Source organism: Bombus flavifrons, chromosome 8 (assembly GCF_040668555.2).
Source record: "Bombus flavifrons isolate JBK064 chromosome 8, iyBomFlav1_principal, whole genome shotgun sequence".
Lineage (NCBI taxonomy): Eukaryota > Metazoa > Arthropoda > Insecta > Hymenoptera > Apidae > Bombus > Bombus flavifrons.
Window position 1 is genome coordinate 8953202 of NC_138449.1, and position 19846 is coordinate 8973047.

General features: G+C 39.6%; 1 protein-coding gene and 1 long non-coding RNA gene across 28 annotated transcripts in view; one reads left to right on the forward strand and one right to left on the reverse strand.

Moving 5' to 3' along the window:
• Positions 1 to 19846, reverse strand: part of LOC138182723 (nucleolysin TIAR) — a 585490-nt gene that overhangs the window by 543139 nt on the left and 22505 nt on the right. The window lies entirely within an intron of this gene.
• The window catches only part of LOC138182727 (uncharacterized), a 482518-nt gene that overhangs the window by 321163 nt on the left and 141509 nt on the right, over positions 1 to 19846 (forward strand). For 18 of the 21 annotated variants that reach the window (XR_011173879.1, XR_011173887.1, XR_011173889.1 and 15 more), the window contains exon 3: positions 7552 to 7735. This is a non-coding gene — a long non-coding RNA (uncharacterized LOC138182727). The other 3 variants (XR_011173883.1, XR_011173877.1, XR_011173881.1) reach the window with 3 other exon arrangements.

Here is a 19846-nt window from a genome sequence, read left to right on the forward strand (position 1 = left end):
GATGGAAGAAACAGGAGGTTAAAGGCAGGGACGAGGAGTCAATAGTTTTCACGCACGGCATTTAAGTGTATTTTATTTAACAGATGAACGCGCGAGGCGTTCGAAGCTTTGAGCTTTCTCTTTCGACGCGGTCTTCAGCTCTGCTATGCTCTCTCTCACTTTCTCTTTCTCTTTCTCTCCTCTAACCTGCCGACCGTCTTATTGAGAATACTCGTTAATTACATGCTCATCCCTTTGCACGACCTTTTCACCCCCTCGACACGTTGCCGCCATCATGGTCGCACGGGGACCGTCCTCTCACTTTGACGCTCCCGAACTTCACGCTGCTTCGTGACGCGACTCAAAGTACGCGGGAAGTAGAATACCGTTTTTCAGGTTAGGCGAACCGGAAAAGAAGCGGCGAGCGAATTTCCTTCGATGAAACGGCTGTTCCTTCGAATTCTTCGTGTCTTCCGGCCCTTTGACTTTGTATTTTCTCGTTCCTCGAATCGGTCGAACGTGGAGACGATAAAACGACTGGCATGATGAACGACACTCCGTGGCCACCCTCCGCGTTCGAGACATGCTCTTTCTCTCTCTTCCTTCATCCCTATGTTCTCTCTCTCTCTCTCTTTCTCTTGCTCTCTGTTTGCTTAATAATGGGACGGGTGAAATTTGTCGGAAATTAAGGGAGTAGGATATTTTTCGGTGCGCCAGCGTACAGCTTATCGCGTTTATTAATCTGCCTCCTTTGTGACGATGGTTTTTGAACTGTTAAGATTTTTGGGCAGATTTATTCCCTTTATTTAATTAGAGCTGTCACGTATATACGAAAATATTTTTTATTGGTAAGCTTGTCAGTGTGGAGTGCCAATTGTCGCGACGTTTCATGTTTTCACGAGGGCAATTGAATTCCTTAATAAAAGCAGAGATTTTTAAGTAAAAATTTACGCGAAGGATTTTTACCGGATGAAATTTTTCCAAAATTATCACATACCTGCTATCCTTTGAAAATTCTGGTCCAAAATATGGTGGAACGAAGGCAGACATCGAGAAATGAGCTAATCGATTTGACAACGTACTCCCCCGAACAACCATTATATTCGCTATGTCCGTGTACGAACAACACGATATCAGCTTTCTGAAACACTAAGCGGGAGAGGAGGGCCAGCATCCATTTATTCATAGCGCTTCATAAATAAATGTATGAAAGTAGCGGCGGGCAGCTACCTGCCCGCTCATCTTCTCCCATCACGACTATACATAGGGGTAAGTTACCTTCTTCCAGTTGTATACATTTATTGCACCATAAGCAAGAAATCTAACAGGCGTAGGTTTTAACATCCAGCAAGTGAGCTTTTTACAAGGACGGACCATTTAACCGAGATCGCAAAGAGTTCTGCTCAAGTATGAAAACACGAAAGAGACTTGGCCTTGTAATTTATATACTGCACAGAATTGAAAAGATTCACGCGCGCTTACATCGCGCCGACGAATATAAGGCTAGCTTTATGCCGAACTACGTAAGACGCGACACGTGGCTGGAATACGAAGTCGTAGACATGATTTAGCATAAACGCGAAAATTTTAGGGTACATGGAGAAATAAATCCTCTTTCTTATGATATTAACCCTGAATATGAAGTGCTTATTGCAAGAACGTTTTCAAAGAGAAGAGAACGTTTTACTGCGATGGAATTAAAATATTATATGTCATTATAATACATTGCTAGCACAGACAAATTTGTTTAACTACGATTACTCTTTGTATCCTCTAATTATTATATGCTTTCCGACCACTGCATCCCTTTATTATATGTTATCTCGTATTCATTTGATCACTAATGCAAATCAAATTCAACTACTTTTGGTAATCAAACATGCAAATAAGCCAATAATTGACAATGGTATGTTAGCATTCCTGCGTTACAACAATATGTGATTATTCCTCTAGTGTACATTGTCTGCATATGTCTCAATTAACCAAATAAACCGCTTTTATTACTATTAATATAAATATGATCCACAATTTAATTTTCCATTTTCCATTTTAATTTTCTTAAGAAAGAAACGCTTCTTGTAGTTGAAATTTCCTTTTGTTAAAATGGATCTCGACGCTAAACCAAGCGAAGGATGATAAAATGCCCAAAATCTTATTTCCAAATAAGCTGCTACATAAAATTAAAGGAAACATGATTAGACTTCTTCTGACCCACGAATATAGCATTCGATATAATACACAAGAAACAGTGGCTGTGTATAAATATTTGTTTGAGCAAATTACTTTAATAAATATCTCTCGTTTCCCAACAAAGACTACGTGCCGCAAAACAGAGCGCGCGTATTTACATCTCGCGCCTCTGATGATGCTTAAGCAAATTCCACTTAAAGACTTACACGGAGCGGATAAAGAGGCTAACAAAAAGAGAACGTATCGTTGATTGCGCAAAGGGTTAAGATTATGTTCAAAGAACGGTGGAGCCGAGAGGGAAGAAAGAGAGGGAGAGAAAAGCTAAAAGAACGGAAGCTTTTGTTCTGTGTTTCGAGTTATTCCCAGAGGACAGATTAACCCATGATGTCTTTCACCCTTCTGGGAAGGTGGGCGGTAAAGAAAGGAAATAACAAGTATAGAAGGTGAGTGGCACAAGGTAGAAAACTTGCCGTTGTATGCTGTCTAGTTTACAATACAGGATTAAGCCAGAGACCGTGCTCCCCTGCTTCACTGCTTCTGTGAGCAAAACTTAAAGCTCTTGATAAGCTCTCCCGTTCTCTTTTTCGCTCTTCAACTACGCAAATCCCCCACTTTCTCAGGTACTTCCACCACGCTTCTCTTTACCTGTCTATACCGCTATACCGCTCGAATAAAAATACTTTGCTCCAACGAAACGAAACATTTGTACAACCGCTACGTTCAGGGCACAACGGACGATTGAAAGAAACGAAGAATATAAGCACAATTGCCGGAAACGGAACTAGTGATGGGGCAAAGCTTGAATCCACGCGCCGTTCTTATTTTAATTTCTATCCTTTTTCAAGCAGGGAACAATCTATGTTAGATTGTACCAGAGAGAGAGAGAGAGAGAGAGGCGAAAATAAGAGAAATTTTCAAACGTTTGTTTCTAATAGAACAATTCTCATTGTTCGAAGTGTATTTGTGATATCTTGGAGAACGTTACCTGTATATTTTATGCAATGCATTTTTCTTTCCCCTAAACGATGTGAAACATTTCATCGAGAACGCTGACATTTGTTCATATAGATTTGAAAATTTATTCTATTTTCTACGCAATGCATGCAGATTTTGGCAGAACCTATTTTTAAAGAGATATTATTATTCGTAAAATCACATTAATATTATTGAAATAATACGACGTGTGAACCATATTGTCCATTGTAAGGGAAAAGTAATCGGACCAGGCCCCAAGACATGCCGTGACGTCGGGAGACTTCGGAAATATGATTTCATATATGGAATTACCGTTGTGTCTCGGGGAGGAAAATAAGATCAGGCTAAGTCGAGCACATTGTCCTGCGCTGCTGGTGATACCTAAGGGTTGGTTTCCAGTCACATGTCCAAAAGAAATACTAGCTATAGGCTACATAGGATAGATATAATGTTATGGTACGTTGACCACCACGGTCCATGTAGTTCCTGGGTCGGTGATGCCACGCTACGCTGGATTTACTTCACGTCCTCTCACTCCCTCTACTCTTTTTTCACCCTCGTTTTTACTTCCACCCGACGTAGCTACGTACATCATTCCCTTTTGCATTCTTCATTCCGGCCAATGTTGTAAAAACGCTGCTCCGGCGCTACGGTGTAATCCAATTAGCCTGTTTCTTCTTCGCCGACAAATTAAGCGTAGTGCCTCGCTGAATAAATGTCTTCGTGGCTCCCATTCGAATATCGTTTCTTTAAACGCGATTATGTTGTCTAATTGCAAAATTTATGCCAAGGTTGACAGAGTAATTTGGTCTAAAGTTTGTTGAACTTGTTAGCTTATAGGAACAGTGTACGTACGGTTGTTTGATTTATCTCTGGAATAGTGCGGTGTGAAAGTGCAAAAAGAAGTGTCTCATTAGTTATTATACGCGGCGATTTATCAAATGCAAAATATATAAAACTGTCGCGAAACTGATTAACGATTCGTAATTTCTCATAACTTTCTTCAGTCATCCGTTCTAATCACGCAAATGTGCTAATATTTTCTAACGAGTGTTACGGTCTTATTTACCCAATCCATTTAGCTTCTTCGTTCATTCAACACACTCGCCAGCATATCGAAGTATCCACAAATATCCAGCATCACAAATATTCGCTCATATTTTAAAAATCACACGAAACACTTTATTCCTAAACAAACATGTGCAGATGTACCAGCAAAAGATTCCGTGCATTCGGATACTGCATAAATCAGTTACGTTGTACAAATAGAGCGGTGATCTTCCAATACCCGCTATCTACCGCAACAATCTCCTTACGCTTTTACATTTTCGTATCCGCGAAGAGACCCTATTTTCCATGTCCGCGAATCAGAATTTATCGCGAAAACGGTTCTCGAAATTCCCTGGCATCGACTCCCGACACACGCTGTTACCCGCGGCTGCATTATTTAAATCTGTGCAGTATCGATTTACACATCTCATACGTAAACGTCGATCTAATTTCCATTCGGTAACAGTGGCGGTGCGAAATAAAGGTTCTCCCAGTCGCGGAGCACGTCCCGCCGGTAAACGCCATGTTCCTTATTCCGCTTGGCGACCGACGACACGTCGCGTTTTCATTCTTCGGCAAGCGAACTGTTATTGCAAATAGGCGAAATCGTCGTAGAAATCCGCTGCTATGGAGATATCATGCGGCTTGCGATATCGGGTCTGCGCGACGCGGAGAATAATTTTCCCATAGGAACCCGCCATGGACAGTATCGCGACATTCGAATCTGGGAAACCATCGACTCCTTTTCAGGGACGACCGTTTAAGTCTGATGTCACGTGCGAGAATTCTTAACCCGGATCACTGGGTTCCGGTATTCCACGTCACCACGTGCAGCTATTCGGTGTTCTGTTTTCAACGTATCTTCATTTCATGAAGCATAATCAGTCAATATCAGCGCTGTCGTGTATTAGAAGTTCGTATCGTTTAGAAATCGGTTGAAAAGGCTATTGTTGGTAGGTACAGAGGATGGGTCAGTGATCGTAGAACAAGCGGGAAGCGGGTGATTCTACGTGAAAAAATAAAAAGAAAGAAATTTGGCATAATATTGTTTCATCTGTGGCTCTGTTTTTCGACAAAATCGAGATTTGACAAGTATAATTTAAATTTGGCTAATTCCGGAATGGGCCAGTGTAGATAATCGATAGAGGTTTAAACTACACGAAATAAATAAAAAAATAATGAAAATAAGTAAAAAATGCAAAATGAAACTTTTTTATAAGATATTTCATTTTCAAGAGAAACAAACTTGAAATCGTAGTATCGTGCGCGTTAGATAGATAATTAGTTTTGCAATGACTCTCATACATTCACTAGGCAAATATAAACTGAAAATATAATTATAAAAAGTACTTGTCTGATTATCCTTTTCTATGATTATATAGGTATTTAGACATTTTTATTATAGTATCGTAATGTCATCAAGTCGGTGTTATTAATCTAAACAAATTTAATTTAATGTTACAATATACACTTCGATCGAAACATCTGAACTCAAACGTATTTGTCCTATTTGTCCGCAAAATTAATGCCACACGGACACTTTTGTCCTGATGAAATATATCGTTACACGAAACTCGACTTGTAACAAATTATCTCGTCTTGCAGTTAACCAAATCGTATTTAATAATATCTAAAATATTACTCGTTTTCTATATTTTTATCTTTTGTGAGAGTTACATTTTTTTCCATTAAAAGGACAAATAAAAAGTTAAACAGAAGTAAGAGGATAAATACGGCAAAGTATTGTCAAATAAAATTTGAAAGTAAAATACAATAAAATGCGAATATATACGTGCCGTACACCCTAATACCATGGACATTCCGTGCTTTGATATTTTTTTATATCGTTCATATTTTATCAGATAATCGCGCGCAATTTATTCGGAAAAATATTTCTCTGTCACGATATTCATCAATCCGTAAATAAAACAAACGCACCGTTATGCGTCGCGCCGTTTGCCCCGTAAATAAACAAAAATCTTTTATTTTCCGCAAAATCTGCCAAAACGTTTTGCATCTTTACAAAAACAAAAATCCAGTTGCCACAACCATGAAGCAAGAGCAACAAAACCGTTTCATTCATCATTCCCTAACACGTCACATTGTGTTATACACCAGCAGCTCTCCTACATACCTACCACTATACTTTTCTAAAAATCGAATGTAAACGAACACGATCGAGCCAACATTCGTGCAACACAACGGGAACAACAACGATCGAATTCATCCCAGTCGCTAGTCCGCTAGCGTTTTCCACATACCATCGTCCCAAGTCCCATAAAATAGCCGAATTCATAGAGAAAATACAACCTGACGCTACAACAGCGTGATATTCCGAGGTTTTGAGCGGACCACAGCGCTCTTTGTATACTCTTCATACACTTACAGGTGGCGTCGAGATACTATGTTGCCGATTGACCGATTTCCCGTGGCGTTAAACACCTGCGTGTGCATACATGTGGAAGCATGGTAACGTGTCGCGTGTCGACACGAGGACAACTAGCCGATACGCAGCGTCCCTGATACTGGTGATGGCGATGCCGGTGGTGGAGCCGGTACTAGTGGTGGTGGAAGGCAACATGCCAAACTGTCAGACAGCTAGCGATGTGCAGCTCGGCTACACGTGTTCACAGACCCAACTGTAAGCATCCGTATGCCAATACGACGCGGCTCCGACTCACCCTTCGCCCTTTCGCCGCCCAAACGCTTTATACTACGGCTATTTGATAACCCTTTAACGTCACTGTGACCTACTATGCTGCGTTTGCATGCACGCACAGTAGTTCCGGCCACCCACCGCCCGGTCTTAATCACTTTCAATCTCGCTTCTTCGTTTCGTCGTCGGTAGTAGGCAGTGCGAGGCACCGAGACGATTCCGTGGCTACTTTGGTTTATAGTGACGGATAGTTGCCTCGAAATGGCCTATTTCATTGGAATTGTGTTTCTTAGCGTGAAATATTCTGTTTATACGAAATTCTTGAATATACGTTTCATAGAATTATGATGGATGTTATTTTTGAAATACTACTGCCATTTGTCGCAGATACTTTACAGATAATATTTTCTGTTATTATGTGCACGATTTTCGTCAAGTTTTGGAAACTAAATGGAAATTTTGCTTGCTATTTTTATGGAAACGTTGTAACAAAATATAGTAATAGAAATGTATTTTTCTTAAAATTCTTCCGTTTATTGATAATCATTTCTTTCATAGTACACATTATAGATTTTTATATTGACCAAATTCAGATTGTCAGAATCTCGACTGACGCATCAGCACGATTTTCAATCGGTTGCGCTGTAAGAACCGTAAAAACGTGGAAGCTTTATAATCCTGTAAGTAACGTTCAATTACAGATCCCAGGACATCGGAAGCTACTAAAAAAAGTCTAAAGCAAAAAGCACAAACGAGAGGACGAGAAACAAAAACGAATCGTAAAACGACGGGAGGGATCGAAAAAGATGTAAACAGCGTGAAACCGCGACGCTCTCGAGAAACTATGGAAATTCGAAGGTCGTAAGGAGTCAGCAACAGCGAAAGGTAAGTAAGGTTGAAACGTGGCGAAACGCGAGAGCTACTCGATATCGGTAGGGGCGGACATAGTTATTGCTATGCATATGGTACGTCGAACAATAAAACGGAATAGCAGCGGCGCAATAGGTTCGGTAGGTTGGGACGGGATTTTAGAGTCGGTTTTAATCGGACTATCGAGACTGTGGATCGTGGAACCGGTGAACGTGGCGGGGCGAATTGTACCGAGCCAAGCACCATTCTTTCTCTTTCCTCGTTTTCCCGTTCTTCTCGCTCGTTCGCGAATTTCTAAGCGACGTACTTTACAATTTCCCTTTTAGTCCCGTTTCTGTATCCCCTCGCCTGATGCATCGACCAACCGATAGAGGGTTCATCGATGAGGGAGAAACACAAGTTCCGATCCGGTCAGACGACTTGTGTGCATCTCTCTGAACGTGCACAGCTGGGCTAGGTGTCGTTCGGTCTCGCGTGGATAGGTAAGAAAGAAGGAGCAAAAGAGAGATTTAAAAGCGAGGCTAAAGGGAGCAGGAGGGTAGCGGATACTGGGTTAGCACCGGATTGTATCTACTCGAGCACGAAACGGTTTACATTTACTAAAAGTTTCCAATTGCATGGAGCACACCGGATATCCACTCTACTTTCCTCCTTCGGAGATGTCATTTTACTGGCGGCGATGGCCGGAGAGATGCAAGCGACGACTACGGAGCCTTTCCTCTATCCCTTCCTCTCTCTCTCTTTCTCTCTCTCTCTCTCTGTCTCTGTCTTTTAGCGGCGAACGACTTCAAAGTCGTAGCGGGGAATCGTTTCGCAAATCCTTGGAGGAGGCGTATCGGGCCTTTTCGTACACCAGCACCTCGATTTCACTTCGTGCACTACCCCACCACTCGACTTTGTCTCTCTTTCTGGCTCTCGTTATCTATAATGGGTTTTCGCCGTTCCTTAGCGAACTACAGAAATCCCGTCTACCGTGTAAACCCGTTCGTCCTTCGGTATTATGGTCTTACAATTATGCAGCGGATTTCACGACACTGTGTCTACGCTGTCCGTTACCGTTCTTTTCTTTGCTCGGAGCAACATTACGCTTCGATAGAAAGTAGGTCTATCATTGCCACTTAGGCGTTATTTATATATTAGGTTGAAGTATTGATTGAGATTCTTAAAGAAAAAAAAAAGGATTTGCGGTTGTAAGTGGTACGGACTTTAGAGAGTTTGAGGACTGTGATGACTAAATTTGATGTTATTTGATATACTGTGGCGAAGCTTGTGAAAAGTGAAAGCTCTTCTTCTTACATTATTGCGTTTAATGAATATTCTGCTACGATTTTCGTTAACGAATCGCTGAAATGAGATAACTTCTCGTGATCGCCTTGTTACGTGTCAAAGAAGGTACTGACGATTTTGCACAAACTATTCTTATATTGTATAATTTTTCTGTGAGGAAGATCTTCTAGATTTCCATTAAAATATCAAGGAATTATCTTGGATTACGTACGAACTTCTTCCACCTTGATCACGGTCTAATTAAACATTCCGATTTTGCTTCGTTATCGTATGTTAATATATTGTGCCATGATATACGTTAATATATTTCATATTTTAACTCGAAATTACCATTTCACGTTGCTTTGACAAACTTTGTCTAACGATCCGCGTAACCAGATATCTCTCCGCAGCTTTGCCAGAATCGCTTTAAAATTACATTGGTACATTCACGGCCAATGTAAACTCCCAGTTCAACGTTATTCCAGCGAGCGAATAAATGCAAAACGGTTTCCCAACCGTGGAGGGCCAGATTTCCTCGGAGAAATAATCGTTGACGAAGGTCGACGACGACGACGACACCCATGGATTGGATCGAGGGTCGGCCAGTAGAAACGGAACGTTAGGGTCCGGGAAAAGCCAGGCGAAAAAGGAAGGACGGTAGCAGGCGAGACGTTCGGCGTAGGAGAGAGACGGGGCTGGTTACAAAGTTGCGAATTAAAAATACAAAGAAGAACGAGATAGGCGGCGAACGGGGGTTGAAAAAGGTGGTGGAGGTTGGTCGAGGAAGGGTAAATTTGAGACAAAGGGTGGCACGGGAACAATGCCTTGTAATCTCGAGCCCTTAGAATAGCCCTGGCCCTGCGTTGCTCCGTTCAGCTCAAGCACGCCTTTCCCCTGCGACCTACAGCATATCGAAAGCACTGATTTTCGACCGCCTAATATAGGGCCAAGCGGTTAGTTTTCAATCGACGATCTGTTAAAATTATCCGAGTACAATGACAAGGTTGAACGAGTTAACGTTTGCAAGATCCCGCGAGAAGAAGTTTCGTTTTCGTGAACGATAACCGTCCAAAAAGCAACGAGAAGATAACGAATGTAAAACTGTCGGGAGGATGATACGATGGCGAAGGGGAATGGACGATGGCAGAGCTTCGGCTCGTAAAAGATCGTGAAGATCTTGTGGCTGTGATCGTTCTTCCATCCTGGAAGAAATGTATGAAAAGCTGGCGAGAAAATAAGAAGCTCGCGCGGAATTAATGTCGCGTTTTATGACCGGCCGAGTGAAAACGATACGATGAAGCGAGCCACTCGAAGCCCATTGAATATGAACGACGAGAAATATTCTGGGCTCGGTGAAAACATTTAGTGCACCTGAAAGGTACGGTAAAGTGAGTTAAGACAACGATTATTCATTGAAACGAGTTTGAATTAGTTGTTTCCTTTGATGTAAAATATTCTAATGCGCGATATGTTTAATTGGTTATAAACATGTTTAAATGCAGCTTGTTTGTATCTATAAAAAGATGTGAAAGCTTCTGTTCTAGATTCCATCTCATTAAATTAATCGAATTTCGGTGTCATATCATCAAGCTTAAATTTAGTTCCACGAATTATTTTCATCCTCAAGTCACAGAAAATATATCGTAAATCCGCTTGTAAAGTAAAGATTCGAGGTACGGTATATCACAAAGTTCGCACAATTCGGAGAAACGTGTTAATTGCGGGGATTTTTCTCTTAGCGTGTGCAACAGATATTAGAACAGTTGGCAACAGCTTCCTATTCACTCAGGCGATGTGGAATAGCGTTTCAAAAGTTCTTCGCGGCAACTTCCGCGGATAGGTACCTAGAAGACGGAAGCGAGTTAATAAAAGAAGAAGAATAACAGGATAATTTACATTGTCAAATTTTCATTGTGCGCCCTCTTGTCTGAATTATCCGGCCGTCTTTCTTCGCTTCGCTCAACTACTCCTTGCCGAGTCGCTACCCTTTCCCTAACCGAATCCTCGTCCCGCCGCGCCATGTTACATCCCCTTGGCAGTCTATCCACAAAGAAAAACTTTTGCGGATTACCATCTCGTCGTGGTTCTTGTTAATATTTATTAGATGCCCAGCGTTGGAAGGCAATGAGGATCGGCAGGATTGCCTCGTGTTAGGGGCAACGTAAAACTTTCGCACTCCAACTCGCCGCATTTTCGATGAAAGTGATTACGGTGGAAAATAAAAAAGAAAAAAAAAAGAAAAAGGAAAGGAGAGAAAAAAAGAAGAAGGAGAAACTACATCAGTGTTTCGCGTTGCAACGATCTATGAATATCCAGCTATTTAAGCTCGCTGGTAGACGAACCTTTTCAAAAATTCATTTCAACGAGCTAAATTAATCTCATAAAGTCGTTCCTTCTTTTTTTTTTTCTTTCGTTCCTTTCTTTTAGTTTGTACTTCCATTTCCAGCGCCTCTGAATGTTAATTACGTGAGTATTCTGAGGGTTATACCTACAATACGATAATTTATAACCCGCGGATAATCAAGAGAAATGATTTAACGGCTGTTGTGTTAATTAGATTTCTTGATAAACGCAACCTAACGTTAATTAGTGGAAAGTTATCGTATGATTATTTCGACGAGAAAGGACTCAAGGGTTTAAGGGCGAATGTGAGAGCTATGAACGATGAGTTTATATTGGTGATTGCTATTTATGTCAGTTATTGCGTATACATTTTTGTGTAGTGTTTTTGAATTAATTGATATCACGGCGCGCATTCTTCTGCATGTTTTTTAATCGAGCTGCGTACAGTTGTTCAGCTGCTTCGACAATCATACGTTAATAAGTATTTTATGCATATCGCGCAACAATTGCACATTGCATAAAATGATTGAATAAAAAGTTACGCTTCAAATTACAATCTTTATTAAGCTCCATATATATTCATAAACATCGTTGCGGTATTCACATGTATATTATTTTTTATATTGTGCGTGCGCGTGAAATCATTTGTCTTTAATGATGCGGCTATTATACGTCTGCTCTGGCATCTATTTCTTGTATTCTGTAAAATGCACATTTTTTAAAATATAACGCGTAGTATACTTCCAACAATACAACAATACTTTCAGCATTACATCACATTCCTTACAAACCTTCCGTACAAACTGTACCTAATCGTACGTTCGCCATTGTATACGTACTATCATCGTCTTCTATTCTATTATTCTATTCTAATCTAATATTACTCCCCGACCAACAATAAAGAAAAAATAAAACAACAGAACACTATAATAATATTTGCCGATTATCGTTTTGAAAGGTTGAAATAAGCCTTTGAGATAATGGCGACTCCTTCCCCAGCAACAACACTCACAGCAAACTGTATGTAAATTTCTCGCAACATACTATTTCCCCTCCCGTGCAAACACGCCAATTCACGTCCCTAAGACTTCGAACTTCTTAACGTTCTAATCACACGGCTGGTAATTGCCGTGTCCCGGCATTGCACGCGCCAGGCACCATTCAAACGGCAGGCATTAGAACGTGGCTGTCGAGTATCACCGTAGAGGAGGGTGGCGCGTAGATGAGCGCTTCGTCGGCGCCGATCTACCGCAATCCTATTCTGGTATAGCACAGCGGGATGTCCACGGTGGTCGTCGCCTCGGTTTGCATTTCACAGCAGATATACGGTTATCTTGTACACGTCCGTGACAAAGCCCGTACGTTTCGGTTAAGCGCTATCTCGACCCCTCGTCCTGCGCAACATCCCTCCCTCATCTGCCGCCGTATTAATTACGGTACTCATTAAGATATCCGGTAATTCGCGGCGAGGCCGAACGCGTCTCCAGCCACGACGCCGGCGAGTATCGGCAGTGGGTTGCGCATGACGAACGAATCTCCACGGTTTCATCCCCGAAATAGAGGATGTAGAAACCAGCTCCTCCGTTTGGCAAAAACGTGATTTTCGTTAATTAATTGATAGATCGTCGGGCTTGATAGGGCGCAATTGTACATTCTGTGTTTCGTGACCGTAACACTCGTAACAGCGTTTGACGCCGATTTCGAGGAAAATGGAAAATCAAGAGCGGCGTACGCCGCGGTTTATGAATGCGATGCGCGTAGCGAATTACCGCATGTGATCGTCTCTAGAATAATTAAATCTGATGCGAACGCCTGCGAGACTGTGTCACGTCGACAAGCCAGGTTGGACAAGCTAGAACGTTGGTGTGTCGTGGATACCAAACGAAAGATAACGCTGTTGTTTGGAATTGTCGTTGAGAATCGCTAATTCTATAAGAAGATTCTGGAGCTCCAAGTACACTTTATATGAGCGATTTTGTTTTATTTCTTTTGGAATCTGAATACCGACGCTGGCTTGCATTCACAGTGGTTGTCTCCTCTTGTTTTCGTTGAGCGTAAGAAATATTAGATTCATATGCAAGTTCTGTCGTTTTTCAACAAAATAACGAGTTATTATTATATATAATGACATATTTGGCTCGAATATTATTTTTTGACTAATGATATCCTTTAATAATTTATTGAATGAAATTCTGTCATAATCGTCGTTCGTTGAGATCGTTGAAATACTTCAGACGGATAAAATAAAACCATATTACACGCATTCCATCTTGTTCAGCGAAATACCAACTTCTCATTAATATAATTACAAGTTCTAAGAGCATAATTAGATCAGTAATACACATAAAGTGATACAAATTATAAATTTTACGTACATTTAGCTTCAGATAAAAGAAAAGTATTCGATAGTAGAACTGCTTGAAAAGTCAAATTTTCTCGTCTCTTTTTTCTTTTATCAATTTAGAGTTGATTAAAAATTTTTCGATATTTGAGGCGTGAGATTCTTTATAAAGCAATAAATCTGAAGTATTAGGAAAGTAGGCAAATTATAAGCTGAGATGCTTCTACCTCTAATCAGTAGTTAATTTCGGTAGGTGTTTGAAAATACCACGAAACCGCAAATTTCCATTGAATTTTTGCACGTATAACCACGTATTTTTTCGAAATGTGTAACGTGCCTGGTCGATGATGAAGGAACGACACTAATAAGCAACTAACGGTCAATATGGCATACCGTGTTCACGGGGGGGATGATATAATCTCGACGATAACTAGTGACTCGCATGCGAGTCACGAAAGCGTCTCGAACTTGCGGAGCGACATGCCGTAAGGTCTACGGGTATAAAGTGTCTGCTGTCGAGGTCTTGGTACCGACGAATACTTGTCACGATCGGTTGAATGCTCCAACTTTTAAATGCAGCTATAAATAAGTTAAAATTATTCTGCAATGTGAATCGAATAATTATTAAATAATAGAGGCAACGCACTCCAAAGAATAGCGAAATAGTGATAAATATCGAGGGATATATGTATATATATTGCAAGTAGAATTTTTAGAATCAGAAACAAACATTGTGCAAGAAAGTACTTTGTATTTGCAATTGAACATATATTGCGGTAGAGAAAAGAGATTTGCTTTAAACTCAACATCATGTTCTTACTTAGCGTATACATTTATCATTTTATTTATCTGGCTTTATTTAAGTCGTAGATCTAAATCCATACGAGCTAATATAGTTACTAATGATCCTTTCGCATGGGCACGACCTTAAAATAAATAATAAGCGAATAAACAAAACTACCAATTATTTTTAAACTACATAGATTATTTCGTCAAACTAGGTCATCGCTTAAAAATTCAATTTGAACTTTCACTAAAGAAAATATTCTTTTAACGTAACAACTTCGTTATATTGCAGCAACACGTATACTGTGTAGAAGAATCACACAAGTATTAAATAATATATGATCTCTTAAGTGCTATCGATCACAACTTCCTATGACACTTGCATGAGTGACGGAATTGAAAACACGATAAGATGGAAGGATCCACGCGTATGAGACACATCTACGGTCTAGTCGTTGCGTTGACTCGAAATAATTGATTACTTCCGGACGGAGCATTTTGGTAATGAAATCGGCGAACCTCGCTCGTTCGCGGCACGAAAGATGGGTGTGTTAACGAGGTTAGAAGGCCAGTTCCGGCCTGTAGTCGGAAGAGAGAAGAACCAGCAACCCCTATCCTCACCGGTTCAAAACCATGGAAAACCATGTTATAACTTCATTGCCCTTTTCGTCGGATCTATTAAACTCAGAAATCTTGCATATTATTCCTCTCGTTACGCGTCATTCTCCTTTCCTCAAGTTTGATGCATAATTACTACATTTTATAATCGTTATTTTAACGGTCGAAAGCAGATTATTACAAATAAATTATTAGTTGAGATGTAGAATTAGATGTTATTAGAAAAGATGTAGAGGTATTTCGCCATTCAATTTTTGCATTCCTTTTAATTTTGAGGAAGTTAGAAATTTATTCGTACACACGAAGGTATATCAGAGATAATAAACTTATTCGATTAGTCGATTGATTATTATTGTTGATTAAATGTAGTGAGTTAATGGCGTAACTTTCAATATGTTAAAAAATATCTTTTGAAACTTTCTACTGAATTTGTCATCATTACAATGCGACCTTCTTAATAAAATTTTGTTGTTTGTGCTCATGCAAACTTGAAGGTAACTTTAAAATATCACGCAATTACACGTCAATGAAAAATAATCAAGAAATAGGAAACATTAAAACATAATGAATTCTGGAAATGCTTGTGTATATTTGTATCAAATTTAGAAAATAGATTTATTTTTATATTCCTGCTAGAGAAATATCAGAATTACCAGGCTGAAAAAATAAAGCACAAAATAAGCAGATAGCGCTTATAAAAGTTGTTTAATATGATTCAACGTTTTGTATTTCATTCCTTTTTTTTCACGTTGTTAAATATCTTCCGCGTTCGTTGATTTTCTCTTGTTTCCTGAATAACATTTCGTATCGCCATCTTGCTGGGCCATTTTTGTCGCTGACCGTACGAGTTCATTTCAGAATCCTTTACACCTCGCAAAACGGAGAGTGCTTAAATTCATAATAGCCGCAAAATGTGGTGCGAATTTGCGATGTGCTAAAGTTAATTCTTGTCGGTTTTAAAGGGGGATTACACGAGCTGACCACACTCGGACCTTCTTCCGGCCAGCGCGTTAACCCTTTTTCCTCTCTGCATGCTCTCGGCTAGATTCCGCATGTTTAAGACTTAATCTACACGACGCGGCCGTGAAATAACTTCAACTGAATCCCAATAAGCAATGCGTAATGTAGATTTTCACGTGGATGAAATGGTACTACCAGTTATAATGGGATTTCGGAATAAATGTTGTTCATTTCTAAGCTCTTGTTGCACTTAGGGGTTACAATTTATCGAAATCAAATGATGTATTTTCCTCTACAAGCCAGGTACCCGTACAATATGGTGAATATTGGATGAAGAATGATTATTTATATTCGCAAACACGTTTCGCCACGAATATTGCTTCCATAATAAATTGTAACGTATTGCCTACGGTATATATATTTGGGAAAAATTTTTCAAATTGAAAATAATACGTGCTGCAGGTTTAAATAAAAACGTCAGTCAAATACCGTACTCTATTTTTCTTTTAAATTGCTCACACAAATTTTTATAGGGACATGCTTTCGATATTTTCGTTATAAAATACGATTTGAGAGAATTTTTGATACATGTTTAATATTTACCCTGCTCGATATTTTACATTCGAAATTGACTAACAACGAGCTACACTTCCAAAAATTTATCAATCATAGTAATAATCTGATCGAAATATTTCATAGCGTTTTCTTCTAAACCCTATCAAAGTCTGGTCTCGTCGTGTGATGGTTACTAGGATACGCGACACCCTCTCCACCCCGTTAGCATTTCCCGTTTTACTCTTCTCCAGACCCGTTCCTCCTCGTCATCCGCCACATCGTGCGCTGATGTATGATTTAATGCTGGTTTCGAGAGTAGACCGAGGAGAGCGTAGAGCGAGTAGACTGGCAACGGAGTAAAGGGGGTGGGTGGGAAGCACGGGGTGGTTGGGACGGTATAAGGGTTTGCACGGTGTAGTGTTGCAGTGAGCTCATTAATTTACTAGCAAGCGCCAAAGGGTGGCTTAACAAGGCGCTAGCTTCCATTTTATTAGATAAAATTGAAGACACGTTGCAGAATGTGCTTCTTGAACGTGAAAGGCTTACGGATGCTATCGAATTCAAAAATGCTTTTGCTCGGTGCATCTTGTGGTATAACCGTTGCCGTTTAGACCACTCAACGAATAATCACCGATTAAAATATGACTAATCGCATAATGCGTACAACGTTGTTTGTCACGCATCAACCTGCTAGCTTGCTCGTTTCCTCCCTGGCTAAAAGATTTCCCTGGAATTAACGATTAATAGAGAAGATTAATTTCAATTGTATCAGTTTTAACCGTTGGAAAGGGTAAATGCGATATAAGGTATATAGAAACGGTATCTTAAAAATTATTCAGATACTGACAATATATACTCGTCGAATAATGTATTAATTTAAATTTTCTAGAATCAAGGAAGCTCCTTATTCAGGATGAAAGATATATATACATATATCATTGAAGAAATGATTGCAGGGAAATTGTTTGAATTTGTTTGGGTATAGAAAATATTAGTATCCCAAATTTCAGGAGAATGTTAACTAATTACATTTACATCTACAGAAATTTCCTGTACATCTGTGTAGATTGAATAACGCGGATTATTTCAATATACTTGTGGCTAACGTACATTTATAAATCACGATGAAAGCGAATAGTAAAATGTCATTTAAATTTTAATGACTTCACGATAACCAGTAAATTCGTACTTACTACCCTTATAATGTATTCAAAACGCAAATTTAATTCGATAGCTCAATAAGTAATATGCTTATTATTTCAAGCATTACTTTCATCAACGTTGTAATTACATAAATCGATGTAGATTAAAAAGTCAAGCGGTCGTTAAATTATTAACAATATATAAAACGGGCATCTATATCGCCAGTACATGTACGTGGTTGCAGGGGTTACGGTCGCGAATTTTTGGACGTTTTGACAAAGACGGGCAATCCATTTAAGGAAACATCTACGTGTATTTCAGCTGGATATCTGCGGTCAGTGACGTCTCGCAAAATGGCGGGCAGGCTAAGAGTCGCGAGACTGGGAAAAACAAAAGGACGAAGAAAAATAATTAATGTGGGTGTCTCATGTGCGCTCGCCTGACTCTTCCCTTCGTTCTTCCCTTTCGTCCCTCTATCTAGAAGAAGGGTGGGACGAGTACCAGATAAAAAGATAACGAGGCACCGCACCGGGAGGCTTCACAGGCCAGACGCGACAAAGGTGCCTAGTAACGTTACGTTTCAAGCTACGTTTCAGCTACCCGTGCATACATTGCCCAACTTGACTGTACAAACACGGTTTCAAAACACGCTTCCTTGGGAATGTAAACTTCTAGATAAAGAACATAATGCCGTGAGTTTTTGTCTCTCCTTTGAACAATGCTCTCTAAGTGTAAATTTAAAACGAATCCCTTAAAAAGCAACGTGTTTAAAAATCTCGCCCACTTTTTCCAGTTCTCTGTGCTACTTTATAATTCAAATTCTAGCGTAAACTCGTATGTTGCACCGTGTTATTAAATATACAGTTATATAAAAAGACATCGGTTATTTTAGCTGCGTGGGATGTGCGAGTATTTGTTGAAAGAAATAAAAATGATCTTTCAGTTAGCGTGGATTTGCGGATTGTACGAGTAATTAAGTTTTTTTATTGATAAAGATATATTATTTGTACTAGACAAACATGTTGCAATGCCAACATGGTAGGTAAATATTGCAGATAAACCAATGATAATATAGCCAAGCTTGATGGTATCTTCGTTAAAGAATTAAAAATAGGTTCCCTTATATGCAAAGTGCCACATATAACTCATTATATAACGATCGAAACAATGATATTAAATGTATAAAGGAAGAATTCTTTTATGAAAATTTACGATAAATATGTTTGACTTCAGGTTTCAAGAAAATCAAGATTGGAAATCTATTATATACGTTTGATTACATTTCTATATCATCTGTGTTTGTATTGATCATTAAGCGCATATACTGTACACTTTTCAAATAGTTTAATTAATTCGTCTCACAAATTATCAGACTAAATTGAAACGAACGGAGGAATTGGAGGAGATAGTTAAACGTACACGTGCCTCATGAATTTTCAAACTAGATTTTCTCGTAAACGAAGCTACAGGGTGAAACATTTTATTCTGTATTTTCGAAATATTACATCTTCGTGATAATAAAACAAATTGCAGAACCTTTCACATTTTCTCCGAATTAATTTTCAACTTTGTATGCTCGATCACCATCCGCGTACCTGTTTATTTCGGTAATTTTTTTTATCACCTCTCACAAATTACCCTTTATACATTATAGTATAGGTTCTACCTAAAAGCGGCCCTAGTGGTATTCAAATTTCCCAACGAAATTCAAGTTCAGTTCACCGTAAATTACGAAAATTTACGAAAAAGGCGGTCATAATTTTCTTCTAAGCAACGAGGCAGATATCAGGCATACTCGTCTAGAGATTTCTTTTCTCGCCTATACAAAAACGTTCCAACGACCCCGTGGTTCGCGATATGAACTTCTACATGCAAATCAGGCACGCCTAAACTGCAGGGAAACACGAGCTTTTCTGCGGCGGTTAATTAACCCGAATGCTACTCGGTACAACGTGACACGCTTTGGCGCTAAGAGAGAAAGTACAAGGGGTTTGATCCCAACATCCGGTCGCTCGTCATAGCTGTTGCTCTCCAAGAGGAAATAATAAGACATCCGTATTTATCCGTAGCTCAGAGGGGCTTCGTCAGCCTTCGTCACATTTCCGTGTCTA